The following is a 22,100-nucleotide window of genomic DNA, read 5'->3' as shown; positions in this document are numbered from 1 at the left end:
CCCCTCTAGATACTTATACATATTTGTCTTGGGTAAACTTAGACCTCTCACTTTGTTCATTTTAGATTGGTCACAGTGTTTGAGCTACCAAAAGAAAATAGACACACACACACACACACCAAGAGCAGTTCAGTTTATACAAATGTTTATTACAAATTCAAAAGCTGATTTCACACTACAATATGCAAGCCCTTCCAAACTGTACTTATCAATGCTTGGACTGGTCCCAACTGCCGAAGCGAGGCAACGACTGCACACTTGTAATAGGTTGTCAGGGCACCAGTAACAGCTTCTCCACCTCCCCTGACCGGGACGTTGGCTGGACTCTAGAAGTTCTTTTTCTTGCTGAGAGATGTTGCCACCTCTCGGAGAGTCTCTCTCTTCAGCAGTGGGACCATGGCTTATATTACCCAAAAGCTGCTTACCCAAGCACCTATTCCCAGCACAGCAAGAAAGATAAGCAAGCAAGCTAGCATGCTAGGCTATTAATGAATAACATAATTTTCAGCTTATCACTTTGAATACAATGATTTATTTTGCATCAAGGCTAGGCCTCTGACAGTCTGTGATCAAAACAAGCAGGAAGATTAAATGTTCTTGGTACACAGATGTCCTTTCTTCAGATAACAGCATCTCTGGCCCCTTGGTGGAATTTAGCTTATGTCTCCTGATTCTAAAACACAAGCAGGTTCTCAGCCTTGCAAAACCAAGAGCAGCAAATTAAAAAAACAGGTTAGAATCTTCCATTACAATATTATCTCTAAGAATATTTTCCATTAGTTTATCCACCACCGATGTCAAACTTACTGGCTGATAATTGCTGGGCCTACACCTGGAGCCCTTTTCAAAAGTTTGCAACATGCCAATCCCGTGGCACCACACCTTCCTCCAGTGACTGTTGAAACATCCACTGGCAGAGCCTCCACTATTTCCTCCCTGACCCCTCAAGGTCCTGGGGAAAATCCCGTTGGGACTCGGAGACTTATCCTCCTTTATATTCCTCAGAAGTTCCAACCTCTCCTCTTTCCTAACCCTTTTTGCCTCACAATTCCATTTTTTTCTAGTGAAGAACTCATTCAAAATCTCCCCCATCTCATTTGGTTCCTCACACGTTTGTCCACTCTGATTTTCTAGTGGACCATTTCTATCCTTCACTCTCCATTTGCTATTCACAAATTTGTAAAAACCCTTCGGATTTACTTTCACCCTGTTCCCTACATCCACCTTTTTGCTTTCCTAATTTCCTTCTTAAGCTTCTACAATCAATGTATCTTTCAAGCATCTCATTTAAAGTAGGCCTCCTTTTTTATCTCGAGCCAACTTCCTAATCTCTTTTGAAAGCCATGGCTCACTTGAACATTTGGCCCTGCCTTTTATCCTAACAGGAACATAAAGATTCTGCACCCTCAAAATCTCACTTTTAAATGCCCTCCAATTCTCCTTGACCTCCTTCCCAAAAAAACTAATCAGCTCAAACTACTCCCTGCAAATCCCTTCTCATTTCATCAAATCTGGCTTTCTCCCCTCAAAAACCTTAATCGTCGAACCACACCTATTCTTTTTTCTTTGGCTTGGCTTCGCGGATGAAGATTTATGGAGGGGTATGTCCATGTCTGCTGCAGGCTCGTTGGTGACTGACAATGACGATGTGGGACAGGCAGACGCGGTTGCAGCAGTTGCAAGGGAAAATTGGTTGGTTGGGATTGGGTGTTGGGTTTTTCCTCCTTTGTCTTTTGTCAGTGAGGTGGGCTCTGTGGTCTTCTTCAAAGGAGGTTGCTACCCGCCGAACTGTGAGGCACCAAGATGCATGGTTGGAAGCGATATCAGCCCACTGGCAGTGGTCAATTTAGCAGGCACCAAGAGATTTCTTTAAGCAGTCCTTGTACCTCTTCTTTGGTGCACCTCTGTCTCTGTGGCCAGTGGAGAGCTCGCCATATAACACAATCTTGGGAAGGCGATGGTCCTCCATTCTGGAGACGTGACCCACCCAGCACATTGGATCTTCAGCAGCGTGGATTTGATACTTGCGGACTCTGCCAGCTCGAGTATTTCAATGTTGGTGATGAAGTCACTCCAATGAATGTTGAGGATGGAACGGAGACAGCGCTGATGGAAGCATTCTAGGAGCCGTAGGTGATGCCGGTAGAGGACCCATGATTCGGAGCCGAACAGGAGCATGGGTATGACAACGGCTCTGTACATGCTGATCTTTATGAGATTTTTCAGGTGGTTGTTTTTCCAGACTCTTTTGTGTAGTCTTCCAAAGGTGCTATTTGCCTTGGCGAGTCTATTGTCTATCTCGTTGTTGATCCTTGCATCAGATGAAATGGTGCAGTCGAGGTAGGTAAACTGGTTGACCGTTTTGAGTTCTGTGTGCCTGATGGAGATGTGGGGGGGCTGGTAGTCATGGTGGGGAGTTGGCTGATGGAGGACCTCAATTTTCTTCAGGCTGACTTCCAGGCCAAACATTTTGGCCGTTTCCGCAAAACAGGACGTCATGCGCTGGAGAGCTGGCTCTGAATGGGCAACTAAAGCGGCATCATCTGCAAAGAGTAGTTCACGGACAAGTTGCTCTTGTGTCTTGGTGTGAGCTGGCAGGCGCCTCAGATTGAAGAGACTGCCATCCGTGCGGTACCGGATGTAAACAGTGTCTTCATTGTTGAGGTCTTTCATGGCTTGTTTAGGCATCATGATGAAGAAGATTGTTAAGAGGGTTGGTGCGAGAACGCAGCCTTGCTTCACGCCGTTGTCAATGGAGAAGGGTTCGGAGAGCTCATTGCTGTATCTGACCCGACCTTGTTGGTTTTCGTGCAGTTGGATAACCATGTTGAGGAACTTAGGGGGGCATCCGATGCGCTCTAATATTTGCCAAAGCCCTTTCCTGCTCACGGTGTCAAAGGCTTTGGTGAGGTCAACAAAGGTGATGTAGAGTCCTCTGTTTTGTTCTCTGCACTTTTCTTGGAGCTGTCTGAGGGTAAAGACCATGTCAGTAGTTCCTCTGCGCAAAAGCCACACTGTGATTCCGGGAGGACATTTCCGGCGACACTAGGTAGTAGTCTATTAAGGAGAATCCTAGCAAAGATTTTGCCTGCAATGGAGAGCAGCGTGATTCCCCTGTAGTTTGAGCAGTCTGATTTCTCGCCTTTGTTTTTGTTCAGGGTGATGATGATGGCATCACAAAGGTCCTGAGGCAGCTTTCCTTGGTCCCAGTAGAGCATGAAAATCTCATGCAGTTTGGCATGCAGAGTTTTCCTGCCAGCCTTCCAAATCTCTGGGGGGATTCCATCCATACCTGCTGCTTTGCCACTTTTCAGTTGTTCAATTGCCTTATTTGCCTCTTCCCGGGTAAGGACCTCATCCAGCTCTAGACTCAAGGGCTGTTGAGGGAGCTGGAGCAGGGCCGATTCTTGGACTGCGCGGTTGGCACTGAAAAGAGATTGGAAGTGTTCTGACCATCGATTGAGGATGGAGATCTTGTCGCTGAGGAAGACTTTGCCGTCTGAGCTGCACAGAGTGCTTTGGACTTGGGGTGAGACACAGCCTTTAGTGTCTCATAAAAACCCCTGAAGTTGCCAATGTCGGCGCTAAGCTGGGTTCATTTGGTGAGACTAGTCCACCTCTCTTTTTGGATCTCCCGGAGTTTGTGCTGAAGATGGCTGCATGCGAGACGGAAGACTCGTTTCTTCTCTGGCCAGGAAGGCTTTCCAAGGTGAGCCTGGTGGGCAGATCACTTCTTTGCCAGCAGCTCCTGGATTTCCTGGTTGTTTTCATCAAACCAGTCTTTGTTTTTCCTGGAGGAGAAGCCCAGTACTTCTTCAGTGGATTGCAGTATGGCCATTTTCAGCTGATCCCAGAGGGTTTCAGGAGATGTGTCCATGAGGCAGTTTGCATCCTCGAGCTTTGCTTGGAGGTTTGCCTGGAAGTTTCCTCTCACTTTGTCTGACTGCAAGTTTCCAACATTGAACCTCTTTCTGGGGGCTCCACTGTTCTTGAACTTTGGCTTGAAATGAAGGTTGAACTTGCAGCGAACAAGCCGGTGGTCAGTGTGGCATTCTGCGCTGGGCATGACTCTGGTGTGGAGCACATCTCGTTTGTCTTTTCCTCGCACCAGAACGTTGTCCAGGAGGTGCCAGTTTTTGGATGGGGGATGTATCCAGGTAGTCTTCAGGCTGTCTCTCTGCTGGAAAAGGGTGTTAGTAATGACAAGCCGCTGTTCTGCGCAGAGCTCCAACAGGAGGCGCCCGTTGTCATTGCACTTGCCGACACCATGCTTGCCAAGGATTCCTGACCAGGTTTCTGAGTCTTTGCCGACACAAGCGTTGAAGTCGCCAAAGATGACAACTTTGTCGGTGTAGGGGTGCATTGGATGAGGTTGCGCAGATCAGTGTAGAACTTGTCCTTTTCTGCTGGTTCTGCCTGAAGGGTTGGAGCATAGACACTGATGAGAGTGATGGGTCACTTGTTTTGAAGGGGGAGTTGCATGGACATGATCCGGTCAGAGTGGCCTGTCGGGAGGTTTTCGAGTTTGGAGGCAGTGGAGTTCTTGACCATGAAGCCAACACCAGATAGGCGTCGTTCAGGCAGAGGCTTGCCAGACCAGTAGAGTGTGTAGCCCGCGCCATGTTCTTGGAGGCTGCCTACATCTGCAAGGCGGACTTCGCTGAGAGTGGCTATGTCGATGTCGAGTCTGAGGAGTTCATGTGCGATGAGGGCAGACCAACATTCAAGTCGTTAGCTGTCAGCCTTGTCTAGCATGGTTCTGATGTTCCAGCATGCTAGCTTGAGTTTGTGTGCATCTTTTGAGGGGGAGGACGTGGACCTGTCCTCGGGCCTGCGCAAAGGAGCTTTTAGGTGGAGTGCAGTGTGCGCAGTACTGGCCCCACCCTTTACACCCATGGTTCGTGTGCCGTAGCCAAGCAAGCTGGGACGTGGCAGCGAGGTCCTTGGGTCGTAGGTTTTATATCGGAGTGTCCTTCTCCTATGCAGGTTGCTTAACCGGGCTGGAGAGGCCTGCCTCCCCTTTTAGGTCGAACCATATCTGGAGATCTACGACCGCTGTCCACAGTTATGGAGTGGTGCGCCCTGGAATCGGCCTGAGTGCGTTTACTCCTGCCGCGGCCGAGTGCTGGCGGTGCGGGCGAGCTATACCTTTCCATAATTATGTTGAAACTAATGGTACCATGATCTGAAATGCTCTATTTCATTCCCCAACAGTAGGTCCAACACTACCCCTTCTCTATTGGGTTCCTCAACATATTGTTGCAAAAAACTATCCTGCACACATTTTACAAATTGTAAGCCACCCAGCACTTTCATTGAGTGCATCTCCCAATCTATATTAGGAAAATTAAAATCCCCAACACAACCCTGTGCTTATTGTACATGTCAGCTATTTCATTACACATTTGCTCCTCTAGTTCTCACTCCCCAATAGGTGATCTATAATACACCCCTCTTATTGTAACCTCATCTTTTCTATTATTTAATTCCACCCACATCGCCTCCCTTGTCAAGCCCTCCAATGTATTACGCATCAACACCGCTGTTATATTTTCTCTGACAAGTAATGCCACTCCCTTACCCCTCCAAGTCTTTCACACCTAAAGCAGCGAAATCCCAGAATATTTAGCTGCCAGTCACATCCATCCTGCAATCATGTCTCATTAATCACTACCACATCGTAGTGCCAAGTGTCCATCCACACCTTCAGCTCGTCCACCTTCCTTACAATACTCCTTGCATTAAAATAAATGCATTTCAGAGATTTCCCAAAGCTTACCTTTAGCCATCCCCCTTTTTACGGTAAACTCTGTTATTTATTACCATCATTCCCCCTCCATCATAGCACCAATCCCTTTCCTCCTTGATCATCTGCCCTTCCACTCCCAAATTTTGTCTACAAGCCTTCTCTCTGCTGTCCTCCCTTATATGGACCTCCCCAACCATACTAGTTTAAAGCCCACTTAATAGCCCTAGAAAATGCCCCCGCCAGGATCCTGGTCCCTCTGGATTCAGATGTAACCTATCCATTTGGTAGAGGTTCCACCTCCCCAGAATAGGTCCCAGTGATCCAAGAACTCGAATCCCTGCCCTTTACTCCACCCCTTTAGCCATGCATTTATCCTCCAGCTGATTCTATTCTTGTCCTCACTATTGTGTGGCACAGGAAGTAATCCAGAGATTACCCCCTATGTAGTCCTTCTTCTTAGCTCCCTACCTAACTTCCTATATTCATTTTTCAGGACCACTTCCTCCTTCCTCCCTATGTCGTTGTACCAACATGTACCATGACCTCTGGTTCATTACCCTCTCCTTTTAGGATGTTATGGACACAAGAAGTTACATCCCAGACCCTGACACCAGGGAGGCAAACCACTATCCGGTTTCCTTACCATATCCACAGAATCCCCTATCTGTCCTTCTGACCTTCAAATCTCCTATAACTATTGCCCTCCCCTTCCTTTCCCTACCCTTCTGGGCTACAGAGGCTGACCTTGTGCCAGAGGTACAGCCACTGACGCCTTCCCCAGCCTGACTGCCCCACCCAACAGTACTCAAGGAGGAGTACTGATTGTTGAGGACTAAAGTCACAGGGGCCCTCTCTTGAATCTGACCTCTTTCCCTCTGTAACCCACTGACTCTCTTCCCATGGCCCTGGTGAGACCACCTGACTATAGCTCTTGTCTATGACGGCCTCACTCCCCCTGACCAGAGCGAGGTCATCAGGCTGCAGCTCCAGGTCCCTAACATGGTCCCTTAGACGCGACAGCTCAGCACACCTAGTGTAGGCTAGAAGACTCCAGGACCTCCCACATCTGACACTGAGAGCAGCAAACTGCTCTCACACACATCCCCTCTCGCTCCCCCCCTCACCTTACAAAGAGAAAAAATAGATATATATGTGCCAAATATACAGTTGTACCCTAATCCAGATATGCTTGTCTGAAGCCTCTGCTCGTCAAAGCCTCTCGAGCCAAAGCTTCAAAGCCCCACTCCTTCACTGGGCCACTCCTTATCCTTACCCTCCTTTTATTGGCCCATGACCAATTAACCCCATCACTCCTAACTTGCTCCTCCTCCTCATAACGCCACCCGAACTCCAATCACCGCCTCCTCTGACCTGCCGTCCAAATCAAAAGGCCCAAGCCCCATTAAGCCTAGGAATTTATAGGCTTACCTTAGTGTGTGCCTCCAACTCACTCCTCCTCCTCACAACATGGCCTGAGCACCAGTCATCGCCTCCTCTTCTGACCTGCCACCCGAACTAAGTAGTCCCGAGCCCCGGTAAGCACTAAAATTTATTGGTTTACCTGATCGCTTATATCTGACTCGCTCCTCTTCCTCTTCACAACATCACCTGAGCACCAGTCACTGCCTCCTCCTCCGACCTGCCACCCGAACCAAATAGCCTTTGCCCCCTCCACCCTACCCTTTTGTCAGACACCTGCTGACATCTTTCAATGCTTTGATGAAGGGCTCAAGCCCAAAATGTCGGTTTTGTATTTTTAGCTTTGCTACATCAGAGTCATTGTTTGACTTGCTGAGTTTCTCTAGAAGTTTTTAATACCAACAGCTGCTGACTTATATATACGCACCACCTCCCATGCACGCCACTCCAAACGAACACTCGCAATGCCATGTCCAGATAGCTATGCAAACATGACACTGCCACCTACTATGTGATCCCACCACCAGACATAACTTACCCCGTCCTCTCCTTTGTATCTTCTACAGTGACCGCTCCCTTGTCCATTCCTCCCTTCAATCACCCCCTTGGGTACCTACCCCTGTGACCACAGGAAGTGCTTCCCTTCATCCAAACCTTCTCTCTTACCATCATTTTGGGTCCCAAACAGTTCTTCTAAGTCATGTGAATCTGCAGGGCATCATCTACTGCATCTGGCACTCCTGTGTAGTCTCCTCTACATCAAGACACTGGATGGAAACTGGGAGATCACTTTGTTGACCACCTTTGCTCTGTCCACTCCATTAGCAGGGATCAACCAGTGGCCACCCATTCCATTTCAATTCCCCACCCCATTCCCTTTCTGAATTGTCAGTCCATGATCTCATGCACTGTGCCGACTAAGTCCACCCGCAAAATGGAGGAACAACACCTCATATTTTCTCTGGCTACCTTCCAACCAGATGGTATTAACATTGACTTTTCCAGTTTCCGTTAGTCCCCCCCCCCACCACCTGTCTTTCTCATTCCCTGTCTCTCTATCTCCTCCCCTCCAGATCCACTTACCTTGGTGCTCTCTCTCTCTCTCCTGTTGTCCTTTTCTCCCACTCTGCATTCACAGTGCCCCCCCCCCAACCACCTCCCTCAATCAGTTCTGTTTTTCTACGGCCTTGTGGCTGTCGGCCTGTGCTCCACCCCTTCCCTTCTTGCCTTTTCCTTCGTCCAGGAGTCTGCCTGCTTTTAACTCCTACCCCGACAACTGACTCAGGTCTGAATTATTGGTTACTATTTCTGGATGCTGCAGCACCTGCTGAGTTTCTCCATCACTTTTATATTTTACAGTCACAACATCTGCAGACTTTCGTGTTTCACACTAGTGAATGAGGCAGGGGTCAGTTTGAGAGACTGTGTGGCCTGCCTCGGCCCCCATTACCTTGTGCTCTTATATGAAGGCACAGATGCTTTCAAAGTCTAGAGACATCTGGATGAACCTCAAAACAGTAATGTTACGCTGTCTTTGCTCTGTATCAACTGATGTCTCTCTGTAACTCCCCTCTGTACATTTTCTTTCTTGTCGGGTTAACTGGTCTAAAGCCCAAAGTTCTGATTTATTGTCAGAGTACATGCATGACACCACATACGACCCTGAGATTCTTTTTCTGTGGTCCAGGCAGAATCACCACTAATTAGTAGTGCAAATATAAAACATGTAAACAAATAAAGATCTGTAAACAGATAATGCATGTAAACAAACTGACTGTTCAATACAGAGAACATCAATAAAGTGCACAAGTAAGAGTCCTTAAACGAGTCCCTGATTGACTTTGTCATTGAGGAGTCTGATGGTGGAAGGGGTAGCCACTTTTCCTGAACCTGGTGGAGCGAGTCTTGTGAGACCTAGACCTCTTTCCTGATGGCAGTAGTGAGAACAGAGTGTGTGCTGGGTGTGAGGGTCTTTGATGATGGCTGCTGCTCTCCGACGGCAGTGTTCCCTGTAGATGTATTCAATAGTGGGAAAGGTTTTGCCTGTGATGTTCTGGGCTGTGTCACCAACTTTTGGAGGGCTTTACATTCAGGGATGTTGGTGTTCCCATACCAGACTGTGATGCAGTCAGATAGTACAATTTCCACCGCACATCTGTAGAAATGTGCAGGGTTTCTGGTGTCATACCAAACCTCCGCAAACTCCTGAGCAAGTAGAGGCGCTGACGTTCTTTCTTCATGATGCCATTAGTGTGTTGGGACCAGGAAATATCCTCAGAGATAGTGACTCCCAAGAACTTAAATTTGCACACTCTCTCCACCTCTGATCCCCCAATAATCACTAGATTGTAAACCTCTGGCTTTCCTTTCCTTGAAGTCAACAATCAGCTCCTTAATTTTGGTGACATTGAGTGCGAGGTTGTTGTTGGTGCACCATTCAGCCAATCTCCATCCTGTACGCTGTCTCATCCCCTTCCTTTATACAACTCCCGACCGTGGTATCGTCAGCAAATTTGTAGATGGTGTTATAGTCATACTGAGTTACACGGTCATAGGTGTAAAGTGAGTAGAGCAGGGGGCTAAGAACGCAGTCCTCAGGTGCTCCAGCACTGATGGAGATTGTGGAGGAGGTGTTCTTACCAATCTTCACTGAGGAAATCCGTGATCCATTTACACAGTGGGGTGGTAACTCCCAGGTCTTAGATTTTGCTGATCAGTTTTGAGCGGATGATGGTGGTAAATGCCGAACTGTGGTTGATAAAGATCAGCCTGATGAATGCATCTTTGCTGTCCAGGTGTTCCTGTGAAGAGCCAGTGAGATGGCATCCACTGTAGACCTGTCACTATGATAGGCGAACTGGAATGTATTCCCATCACCACTCAGATGGGAGCTGATATGCTTCATTGCCAGCCTTTCAAAACACTTCATCACTGTTTTTTAAAATATTTTATTTATAATTTTTCATACAGGCTTGTAGTCATATACTGTGACCTGTCAACGATGGCAGTTCACAATCTCCTATACATGTACATATATTCCTTTTCTCTATGACTATATATACAAGCCCATGTCATTGCCCACCCTCCTCCCCCCACCTATAAAATTAAACAATTCATTCATACTCCAATGTCGATAACAATAACAAACACTAACATTAAGGAAATGAATACGAATACAAATAATCAAAAGAAACAAGAAAAGAAACAAGGACCATCACAGCTCAACAGGCGGCTTCCGGGTCGGTGCTCATTCTTGACTTGCCTTGATCGGGATCAGCGCGGGAGAGAGGGAGCTGCAGCAGGGAACGGTAGAACAATCACTTCCATGCACCTATGTCGTGCATATATGGCTGCCAAATCTTCCAAAAGGTGCTGGACTTGTTCCTCAGATTGTAGGTTATTTTCTCCAGGGGAACGCAACTTTGCACTTCCTTGTTCCATCGCTCGATACTAAGAATAGAGTTGGACTTCCAGGTCACCACAATGCACTTCTTGGCCACCGCCAATGCGATTAACACAAATTGGATTTGAAATTTGGACAGCTTCATTGTAATTACATTCATTACATTCATTATATGCAGGAACACCTCTGGGTCCTGAAGGAACTGTTTACCCATAATTTTTTTCCAGGACTTGGCCTAGGTCCACCCAAAAGGGCCTCACCTTGGCACACAACTAGGTTGCATGTACAAATGCCCTGGCTGCAATACCACACCTGAAGCATTTGTCCAGGAGTTCTGACTTTGATCTATGGATTTTCTGTGGCGTTATGTACAACTGGTGCAAAAAGTTATACTGGACTAGCCTGTACCTTGGATTAATGACTTACTTTCCTGGCACAGGTCGGACCAGCACCTCTCATCGATTGTAATCCCCAAGTCCGACTCCCATCTTTCTCTTGACCTATGAAGGCCCTGTTTGGGTCCCTCTGACTGTAACAGGTATTTATAAACTTCTTGTTGATCCCCCTTCGAATCAGGGCCTCTATGCTACTGCAATGAGGTAGGACCATACCTGGACCTAATACGTCCTGCAGAAAATACCTTATTTGAAGATAACAGTGGAATGTTTTATTCGGTAAATCATATTTATTTTTAAGCTGTTCAAATGACATTAATTGCCCTTGCTCATAACAGTCCTCTATACGTCTGACTCCATTACGGAGCCAGATGTCCAGAATCTTGTTACCCACTGGCCGTGGTATTAATTTATTCAGAGTCAAGGGCATTTTTGGTGACAGCCCCATCTTAATATCCAAATACTGGTTGATTTTGGCTCAGATACTAATCACTTGTTTTAATATGGGCCTTCTCTTCTTCCCTGTCAACAATTTAACATCCCATTTATAAATAAAATCCTCTGCTACTTCTTTGCCCACCAGGTGCAGATCAATTTCTTCCCTGAAAAAGAGAGGTGATGTATCTCGACTGAGCTGCCCAATAATATTTTTTTAAGTCCGGCAATCTCAATCCACCTAGACTATAGTCCCATGTTAATTTTTCCATCGAAAAATTGGTCCCTTACCATTCCAAAGAAACCTCCCAACCATATGTGATAACTGTTTGATGAAACCCTGGGGCAACGGCACAGGCAATGTTTGGAAAAGATGTTGGAAGCTTGGCCACACATTCATTTTGATGCAGTTGACCCTGCCCACCAGTGTGATAGGCAGGGGCATACACTTCTTTAAGTCCTCCACGACTCTTCCCAGCAAGAGGGCATAATTTAACATATAAATTATTCAAGTCACTATCAATATTAACTCCAAGGTATTTGATCCCCTACTGTGGCCACTTTAAACTACTAATTCCTTTAAATTGATTATAATTACCCTCAGTGCATGGCATCACCTCATTCTTATCCCAAATGATCTTATGCCCAGAAATTTCCCCATTGTCCTCCAGTACCTCTTGCAGCCTAGGCAAGGAAGTTGCGGGGTCTGTCAAATATATCAGTCCGTTGTCAGCGAACAAGTTAATTTTGTGTTCCTCCTGACCCACTCTATCACCTTTGAAGTCTGGATCCTGCCGAAGAGCTTCGCCAATAGTTCCATAGCCAGCACAAAGAGAGCCGGTGAGGGCGGGCACCCTTGCCTACTAGATCTGGTAAGTGGGAAGGCTGGAGAGACCTGTCCATTGGTTACAACTTTCGCCTTGGGTGCATAATATAGCACCCTAATCCAATTTTGAAAAATTTGTCCCAACCCTGCCTTCTCCAGCACCTTGAATAAAAATTCTCACTCCAGTCCATCGAAGGCCTTTTCTGCATCCAAGTAGATGGGCAGACCCTTCTCATTTCTAGATTGTGCCAGATGCATAACACTCAGCAATCTGCCAATATTATCCACTGCCTGCCTTCCCTGCACAAAGCCTATATGATCTTTGTTTATCAATTTCAGCAAATGCAATGCCAATGTATTTGCCAAGGCTTTGGCTAGGATCTTGTAATTGGTATTCAGCAGAGAAATTGGCCTTTGAAGAGGGCATGTGGATCCTTATCCTTCTTTAAAATCATTGTAATAATCGCCACTGTAAAAGATTCTGTCAGGGACCTTGTTTCCTTAGCCTGGTCTACCACCTCCATATACAAAGGCATTAATAAGTCCTTAAATTTTCAACAGAACTCAGATGGGAACATTTCCTCCCCCAGAGACTTGCCTGTTTGCAGCACACTCAATGCTTTACCCAGTTCTTCCTCAGTAAAAGGAAGATCTAATCCTGCCTGATCCTCTGGGTTCAGGCAGGGGAGGTCTAATCTGGCCAGGAACTCGTCCTCTTGATTGAGGTCCCCAGACAATTCAGATTTATATAATCCTTCATAAAATCCCCGGAAAGTCTCATTAATTTCCTTTGGTTTGTACGAGACCTGGCCATTCCCCATTCGTATTGCATGAATTGTTCTCGAAGCTTGTTTTGCCCTCAACTGCCAAGCAAGTACCTTATGTGCTCTCTCCCCCACCTCATAATATTTTTGTCTCGACCTTATAATAGCCTTTTCCATACTATTCGTCTGAAGCATATTATATTCTAATTTCTTGTTTGTGAGAGCTCTGTAATGGTCCGCTAGGCCTGATTCCTGAAAATCCTTCTCTAATTGGGTAATGTCTTTTTCCAATTCCTCCACTTCCCTCATATAATTTTTCTTGACCACCTTGGTATACCCAATTATCTGACCCCTCAAGTATGCCTTGAGGGAGTCCCATAGAAGAAATTTATCTGGAGTAGAGGGACAGTTGTCCTCACAAAACTGAGTTATTTAAGATCTTATAAAGCTACAAAACTCTGGCTTTTTCAATACCAAAGTGTGAAGACGCCACCTATATGCTGTGTCCTGCTTATCTGGCATGTCTATAGTCTGAGGGCAGTCGCGCTCTGTACTCAGCTTCCATGATCCTACCCTCTAAATGGACTGAAGCCAAAAAGAAATCTATTCTAGAGCAGGAGACATGTTGTTTCGAGTAGAATGAGTAGTGTCTCTCTCTTGGATGCATTCTATGCCACACATCTATTAAATTCAGCTCCCTCATACAGTCAATAGTGGCTTTTGCCATTCTAGTCCTAGTTATACATTTTGTGGACTTGTCCAATACAGGATCCAGGCATAAATTAAAGTCACCCCCATCAAAATATTTTTACTTCCCTCTGCCAAACTTAGGGAAATGTCCTATATAAATTTCTCATCATCAAAATTGGGGGCATACACATTGACTAGGGTCCAGGACTCTGAGTATATTTGACAGGGCACCATTACGAATTTACCCATTTTGTCTGCATTCACCCTCTGCACCTGCATTGGAACACTTTTCCTTACTAAAAGTGCCACTCTCCATGCCTTTGAGCCAAACAAGGAGGATATAAGCTGGCCTGCCCACTCACTTTTTCATTTTTTAAAAATTTTTTATTTTTCACACCATAAACCACATTGACCATGATACATACATTTTCCTTTTCAAATATATACAGTGTCATTTTCTCCCCCCCTCCCTCCTCCCATCCCACCCTCCCTACCTCCCCCCCCCCATCCATTTAAAGTACAAAATCTAGGATACATTAAACCAGTCAAACAATGTTGTCATTCAATAAAAATAAACAAGAAATTCCACTGAGTCAATTCTTTTCATTTCCTTCTCCTTTCGTTAATTTAGGTAGTGAATGTCCCCGGTAGGTTTTCTCTATTGTGTTTCATGTAAGGCTCCCATATTTGTTCAAATATTTCAATATTATTTCTTAAACTATATATTATTTTTTCTAATGGAATACATTTATTCATTTCTATATACCATTGTTGTATTTTCAAATTATCTTCCAATTTCCAGGTTGACATAATACATTTTTTTGCTACAGCTAGAGCTATCTTAACAAATCTTTTTTGTGCACCATCCAAATCAATTCCAAATTCTTTGTTTTTTATGTTACTTAGGAGGAAGATTTCTGGATTTTTTGGTATATTGTTTTCTGTAATTTTATTTAATATTTGGTTTAGATCTTCCCAAAATTTTTCTACTTTCTCACATGTCCAGATTGCATGAATTGTTGTTCCCATTTCTTTTTTACATCGAAAACATCTATCAGATACTGTTGGGTCCCATTTATTTAACTTTTGAGGTGTAATGTATAGCCTGTGTATCCAGTTATATTGTATCATACATAACCTCATATTTATTGTATTTCTCATCATTCCAAAACATAATTTCTCCCATGTTTCCTTTTTTTATCTTTATATTTAAATCTTGTTCCCATTTTTGTTTAGTTTTACCATTTGTTTCCTCATTCTCCTTTTCTTGCAGTTTAATATACATATTTCTTATAAATCTTTTGATTATCATTGTATCTGTAATCACATATTCAAAGTTACTTCCCTCTGGTAACCTCAGACTGCTTCCTAATTTGTCCTTCAAGTAGGATCTCAAATGGTAATATGCCAGCACTGTATCTTGAGTTATTTGGTGAGGTCAACAAAGGTGATGTAGAGTCCTTTGTTTTGTTCTCTGCACTTTTCTTGGAGCTGTCTGAGGGCAAAGACCATGTCAGTGGTTCCTCTGTTTGCGCGAAAGCCGCACTGTGATTCTGGGAGAATATTCTCGGCGACACTAGGTATTATTCTATTTAGTAGAATCCTAGCGAAGATTTTGCCTGCAATGGAGAGCAACGTGATTCCCCTGTAGTTTGAGCAGTCTGATTTCTCGCCTTTGTTTTTGTACAGGGTGATGATGGTGGCATCACGAAGATCCTGAGGCAGTTTACCTTGGTCCCAACAAAGCTTGAAAAACTCATGCAGTTTGGCATGCAGAGTTTTGCCGCCAGCCTTCCAGACTTCTGGGGGGATTCCATCCATACCTGCTGCTTTGCCACTTTTCAGTTGTTCGATTGCCTTATATGTCTCATCCAGGGTGGGAACCTCATCCAGCTCTAGCCTTAGGGGCTGTTGAGGGAGCTGGAGCAGGGCGGAATCTTGGACTGAGCGGTTGGCACTGAAAAGAGATTGGAAGTGTTCTGACCATCGGTTGAGGATGGAGATCTTGTCGCTGAGAAGGACTTTGCCTTCTGAGCTGCGCAGCGGGCTTTGGACTTGGGGTGAGGGGCCGTACACAGCCTTTAGAACCTCGTAGAAACCCCTGAAGTCGCCAATGTCCGCGCTGAGCTGTGTTCGTTTGGCGAGGCTAGTCCACCACTCATTTTGGATCTCCCGGAGTTTGCGCTGAAGATGGCTGCATGCGCGACGGAAGGCTTGTTTCTTCAAAGCCTTCGACACCGTGAGCAGGAAAGGGCTTTGGCAAATACTAGAGCGCATCGGATGTCCCCCAAAGTTCCTCAACATGATTATCCAACTGCACGAAAACCAACAAGGTCGGGTCAGATACAGCAATGAGCTCTCTGAACCCTTCTCCATTAACAATGGCGTGAAGCAAGGCTGTGTTCTCGCACCAACCCTCTTTTCAATCTTCTTCAGCATGATGCTGAACCAAGCCATGAAAGACCCCAACAATGAAGACGCTGTTTACATCCGGTACCGCACGGATGGCAGTCTCTTCAATCTGAGGCGCCTGCAAGCTCACACCAAGACACAAGAGAAACTTGTCTGTGAACTACTCTTTGCAGATGATGCCGCTTTAGTTGCCCATTCAGAGCCAGCTCTTCAGCGCTTGATGTCCTGCTTTGCGGAAACTGCCAAAATGTTTGGCCTGGAAGTCAGCCTGAAGAAAACTGAGGTCCTCCATCAGCCAGCTCCCCACCATGACTACCAGCCCCCCCACATCTCCATCGGGCACACAAAACTCAAAACGGTCAACCAGTTTACCTATCTCGGCTGCACCATTTCATCAGATGCAAGGATCGACAATGAGATAGACAACAGACTCGCCAAGGCAAATAGCGCCTTTGGAAGACTACACAAAAGAGTCTGGAAAAACAACCAACTGAAAAACCTCACAAAGATAAGCGTATACAGAGCCGTTGTCATACCCACACTCCTGTTCGGCTCCGAATCATGGGTCCTCTACCGGCACCACCTACGGCTCCTAGAACGCTTCCACCAGCGTTGTCTCCGCTCCATCCTCAACATCCATTGGAGCGCTTACACCCCTAACGTCGAAGTACTCGAGATGGCAGAGGTCGACAGCATCGAGTCCACGCTGCTGAAGATCCAGCTGCGCTGGATGGGTCACGTCTCCAGAATGGAGGACCATCGCCTTCCCAAGATCGTGTTATATGGCGAGCTCTCCACTGGCCACCGTGACAGAGGTGCACCAAAGAAAAGGTACAAGGACTGCCTAAAGAAATCTCTTGGTGCCTGCCACATTGACCACCGCCAGTGGGCTGATAACGCCTCAAACCGTGCATCTTGGCGCCTCACAGTTTGGCGGGCAGCAACCTCCTTTGAAGAAGACCGCAGAGCCCACCTCACTGACAAAAGGCAAAGGAGGAAAAACCCAACACCCAACCCCAACCAACCAATTTTCCCTTGCAACCGCTGCAATCATGTCTGCCTGTCCCGCATCGGACTTGTCAGCCACAAACGAGCCTGCAGCTGACGTGGACTTTTTACCCCCTCCATAAATCTTCGTCCGCGAAGCCAAGCCAAAGAAAAAAAATCTTGAGTTATATTGTATTATCTTTCATTTGTTTAAAGGATAATAATCTATTTCCTGAAAAACAATTTTCTATTCTTTTGATCCCTTTTTTCTCCCATTCTCTAAAGGAAAGGTTATCTATTGTAAAAGGGAGTAACTTATTTTGCGTCAATATTAGTTTTGGTAATTGGTAATTTGTTTTATTCCTTTCTACATGAATCTTTTTCCAAATATTGAGCAGATGATGTAATACTGGAGAACTCCTACGTTGTACCAATTTTTCATCCCATTTATATAATATGTGTTCAGGTATCTTTTCCCCTATTTTATCTAATTCTAATCTAGTCCAATCTGGCTTTTCCCTTGTTTGATAAAAATCTGATAGGTATTTTAATTGTGCGGCTCTATAATAATTTTTAAAGTTTGGCAGTTGTAAGCCTCCTTGTTTATACCATTCTGTTAATTTATCTAGTGCTATCCTCGGTTCCCCCTTTCCATAAAAAATTCCTTATTATTTTCTTTAACTCCTTGAAGAATTTCTCTGTCAAGTGTATTGGCAATGCCTGAAATAGGTATAATATCCTTGGGAAAATGTTCATTTTAATACAGTTTAACCTTCCTATTAGTGTTAATGGTAAATCTTTCCAATGCTCTAAATCTTCCTGTAATTTTTTCATCAGTGGATAATAATTGAGTTTATATAGATGCCTGAGATTTTTATTTATTTGTATACCTAGGTATCTTATTGCTTGCATTTGCCATCTGAATGGTGATTCCTTCTTAAATTTTGAGAAATCCGCATTATTCATTGGCATTGCTTCACTTTTATTTACGTTAATCTTGTAACCCGACACTTCTCCATATTCCTTCAATTTCTTAAATAATTCTTTTATTGATAGTTCTGGTTCTGTTAAGTATACTATAACATCATCCGCAAATAAACTGATTTTATATTCCTTGTCTTTTATTTTTATCCCTTTTATATTATTTTCTGTTCTTATCAATTCTGCTAGTGGTTCTATAGCTAAGCAAACAATAAGGGTGATAGTGGGCATCCCTGCCGTGTTGACCTGCTAAAGTTAAATTGCTTTGATATATATCCATTTACTGTCACTTTCGCCAATGGGCCCTTATATCATGCTTTAATCCAATTAATATACTTCTCTGGTAAACTGAAGTTTTGCAATACTTTGAATAAATAATTCCATTCTACTCTGTCAAAGGCCTTCTCTGCGTCTAAAGCAACTGCTACTGTTGGCGCTTTACTCCCTTCTACTGCATGAATTAAGTTAATAAATTTACAAATATTGTCTGTTGTGCGTCTTTTTTTAATAAATCCAGTTTGGTCTAGATTTACCATTTTAGGTACATACTCTGCTAATCTGTTTGCTAATAGTTTAGCTATTATCTTATAATCTGTGTTAAGTAATGATATTGGTCTATATGACGCTGGTGCGAGTGGATCTTTCCCTTGTTTTAGTATTACTGTAATTATTGCTGTTTTACATGAATCTGGTAAGCTTTGTGTTTTATCAGTCTGGTTGATTACTTTCAGGAGGGGAGGAATTAATAAATCTTTAAATGTTTTATAGAATTCTATTGGGAATCCATCCTCTCCTGGTGTTTTATTATTTGGTAATTTTTTTATTATCTCTTGTATTTCTACTATTTCAAATGGTTCTGTTAATTTATTTTGTTCCTCTATTTGTAATTTTGGTAGTTCAATTTTAGTTAAAAATTCATCTATTTTCCCTTCTTTCCCTTTGTTTTCAGTTTGGTATAATTATTCATAGAATTCTCTAAAGTTTTCCTTGATCTCCATTGTGATTTGTTTGTCTTTTTTCCTTGATGCCAATACCATTTTCTTAGCTTGTTCTGTCTTAAGCTGCCATGCTGGAATTTTGTGTGTTTTTTCCCCTAATTCATAATATTTCTGTTTTGTCTTCATTATGTTCTTCTCCACCTTATATATTTGTAGTGTTTCATATTTTATTTTTTTATCTGCCAATTCTCTTCTTTTAGTTGTATCTTCCTTCATTGCTAATTCCTTTTCTATATTTACTATTTCCCTTTCCAACTGCTCTGTTTCCTGATTATAGTCCTTCTTCATCTTGGTTACATAACTTATTATTTGCCCTCTAATGAATGCTTTCATTGCATCCCATAGTATAAACTTATCTTTCACTGATTCCGTATTTATTTCAAAATACATTTTAATTTGTCTTTCAATGAATTCTCTAAAATCCTGCCTTTTATGTAGCATGGAGTTTAATCTCCATCTATACATTCTTGGAGGGATGTCCTCTAACTCTATTGTCAATATCAAGGGTGAATGGTCCGATAATATTCTAGCTTTATATTCTGTTTTTCTTCCTCTATATTGCATACGAGCTGATAACAAAAATAGGTCTATTCTTGAGTATGTTTTATGTCTACCCGAGTAATATGAATATTCCTTTTCATTTGGGTGTTGTTTCCTCCATATATCTAAAAGTTGCATTTCTTCCATCGATTTAATTATAAATTTGGTTACTTTGTCCTTTCTGCTAATTTTTTCCCCAGTTTTGTCCATATTTGAATCCAAATTCAGGTTGAAATCCCCTCCTATTAATATGTTCCCTTGCGTATCTGCTATCTTCAAAAAAATATCTTGCATAAACTTTTGATCTTCTTCGTTAGGTGAATATACATTGAGTAGATTCCAAAACTCCGAATATATCTGACATTTTATCATTACATATCTCCCTGCTGGATCTATTATTTCCTCTTCTATTTTAATTGGCACATTTTTACTAATTAATATAGCTACTCCTCTTGCTTTTGAATTATACGACGATGCTGTTACGTGTCCTACCCAATCTCTCTTTAATTTCTTGTGCTCCAATTCAGTTAAATGTGTTTCTTGCACAAATGCTATATCAATTTTTTCTTTTTTCAGTAAATTTAGCAGTTTCTTCCTTTTAATTTGGTTATGTATTCCGTTAATATTTAAAGTCACATAGTTCAGCGTAGCCATTTCATACTTTGTTTATCTTCCCTTTCCGTTTCTCCATCATCACCTTTCCTTCTTATCCATTTCTGCTTTCTTGTTTTGGACACTTTATAAGACAACATTTCTAAAACATCAAACATTTTCCTTATTCTCTTATTTAAAATTTCTTTAACCCCATTCTCCCCTCCCCCTCCTGAGTTGCCCTTTATCCCTTGTCGGGCAACCACATCTCCCCTCTCCATTTGGATTTGCGAATTCACTCGCAAACGTCAACTGATTTTGTAGTGACCATAACTCCTACCCACCCAGCCCCCCCCCCAGAAAAGATTTCAATTTTCATATGTAACAAAGGTCACTCTTTTAATTCCCTCCTTATTCCCTCTATTCCCTTTCCCTCCCTTATTAATTCTTGTCTATACTCTATATATTTTCCTCTAAATACGGATACATTCATGTATACACACTATATATATATATATATATATATATATACACACACACATATACCCCTTTCCACACATACATATAGTTCATGGTCATTTTTACTCTCATTACATGTCTTCATCTCTCTGCTTGTTTTGTAGTTGTTCTGCAAATTTCCTTGCTTCCTCTGGATCCGAGAATAGTCTGTTTTGTTGCCCTGGAATAACTATTTTAGGTACCGCTGGGTACTTTAACATAAATTTATATCCTTTTTTCCATAAGATCGTTTTTGCTGTATTGAACTCCTTCCTCTTCTTCAGGAGTTCAAAACTTATGTCTGGAAAGAAAAAATTTTTTTGACCTTTATATTCCAGTGGCTTTTTGTCTTCTCTTACTTTCTTCATTGCTTTCTCCAATATATTTTCTCTTGTTGTATATCTTAAGAATTTTACTAAAACGGATCTTGGTTTTTGCTCCGGTTGTGGTTTCGGGGCTAAAGTTCTATGTGCCCTCTCTATTTCCATTTCTTCCTGTAATTTTGGTCTTCCTAGGACCCTGGTGATCCAATCTTTTATAAATTCTCTCATATTCTTGCCTTCTTCATCTTCCTTAAGGCCCACTATCTTCCTATCCCTGACATGGCCATTTCCATTTTATTCATTTTTTCTTCTGCATTCTTAATTCTTCTTTTTATCTCATTAAATTCTTGTAATTGCCATTCTTTCACTGATTCCATATATTCTTTAAAAAAAGATACATCCATTCTCTTGCCTTTCTCTTCTTCTTCCATTTCTTTCTGTTCTTCTTCTTCTTCTTCCTCTGGATTGACCATCTGTTGTTTCCTTGTTTTCTTTTTACCCTCTTCTTTCTTGTTGTCGTTATTGTCTGTGTTCTGCACCTGCTGCTGTGCTGCGGGTGTCTCTCTCAGCTGCGGAGATCGACTCCGCAGCTATTCCCCCCTCCCGCCAGTGTGTTTTTTTTTCATGCGCGAGGAGTCGCGCATGCGCAGTTGTGCACTTTTACTCGGCTCTGCGAGCCATTTTTGTAGTCCCCAGCCCGGGACTTCCACTGACCTGAGGGAGCGGGCTTCTCTCTCCGCGGCGGGCCTCCTCGGACAGGTAAGGCCTTCACCTTCTTCTTCCGAAATTCTTTCTTCCTCTTTTCTTCCCGTTGTTTTCAACTTTTCTCTCTTCGCTGCCATTTTCTTCTCACCTTTATTTTTACTTTGTTTTAATTTTTAATCTTGTACCTTTGTGCTTTGTGTGTTTTTTTTAAACTTTTCGGGAGAAGGCTGGAATTCCCTGTCCGGCCACTACTCCATCACGTGACTCCTCTCTCTTTTTCATTTTTGATGTTCCGGCTCAGTTAAGCGTGTCTCTTGAAGAAAGGTCAAATCCACCCCCATTTTTTAAAATGTGTGCCAAGACCCTTTCCGTTTCACCGGACTG

Source organism: Narcine bancroftii, chromosome 2 (assembly GCF_036971445.1).
Source record: "Narcine bancroftii isolate sNarBan1 chromosome 2, sNarBan1.hap1, whole genome shotgun sequence".
Classification (NCBI taxonomy): Eukaryota; Metazoa; Chordata; class Chondrichthyes; order Torpediniformes; family Narcinidae; genus Narcine; species Narcine bancroftii.
The sequence above is the reverse complement of the archived record's forward strand: the minus strand, read 5'-3'. Positions refer to the sequence as shown.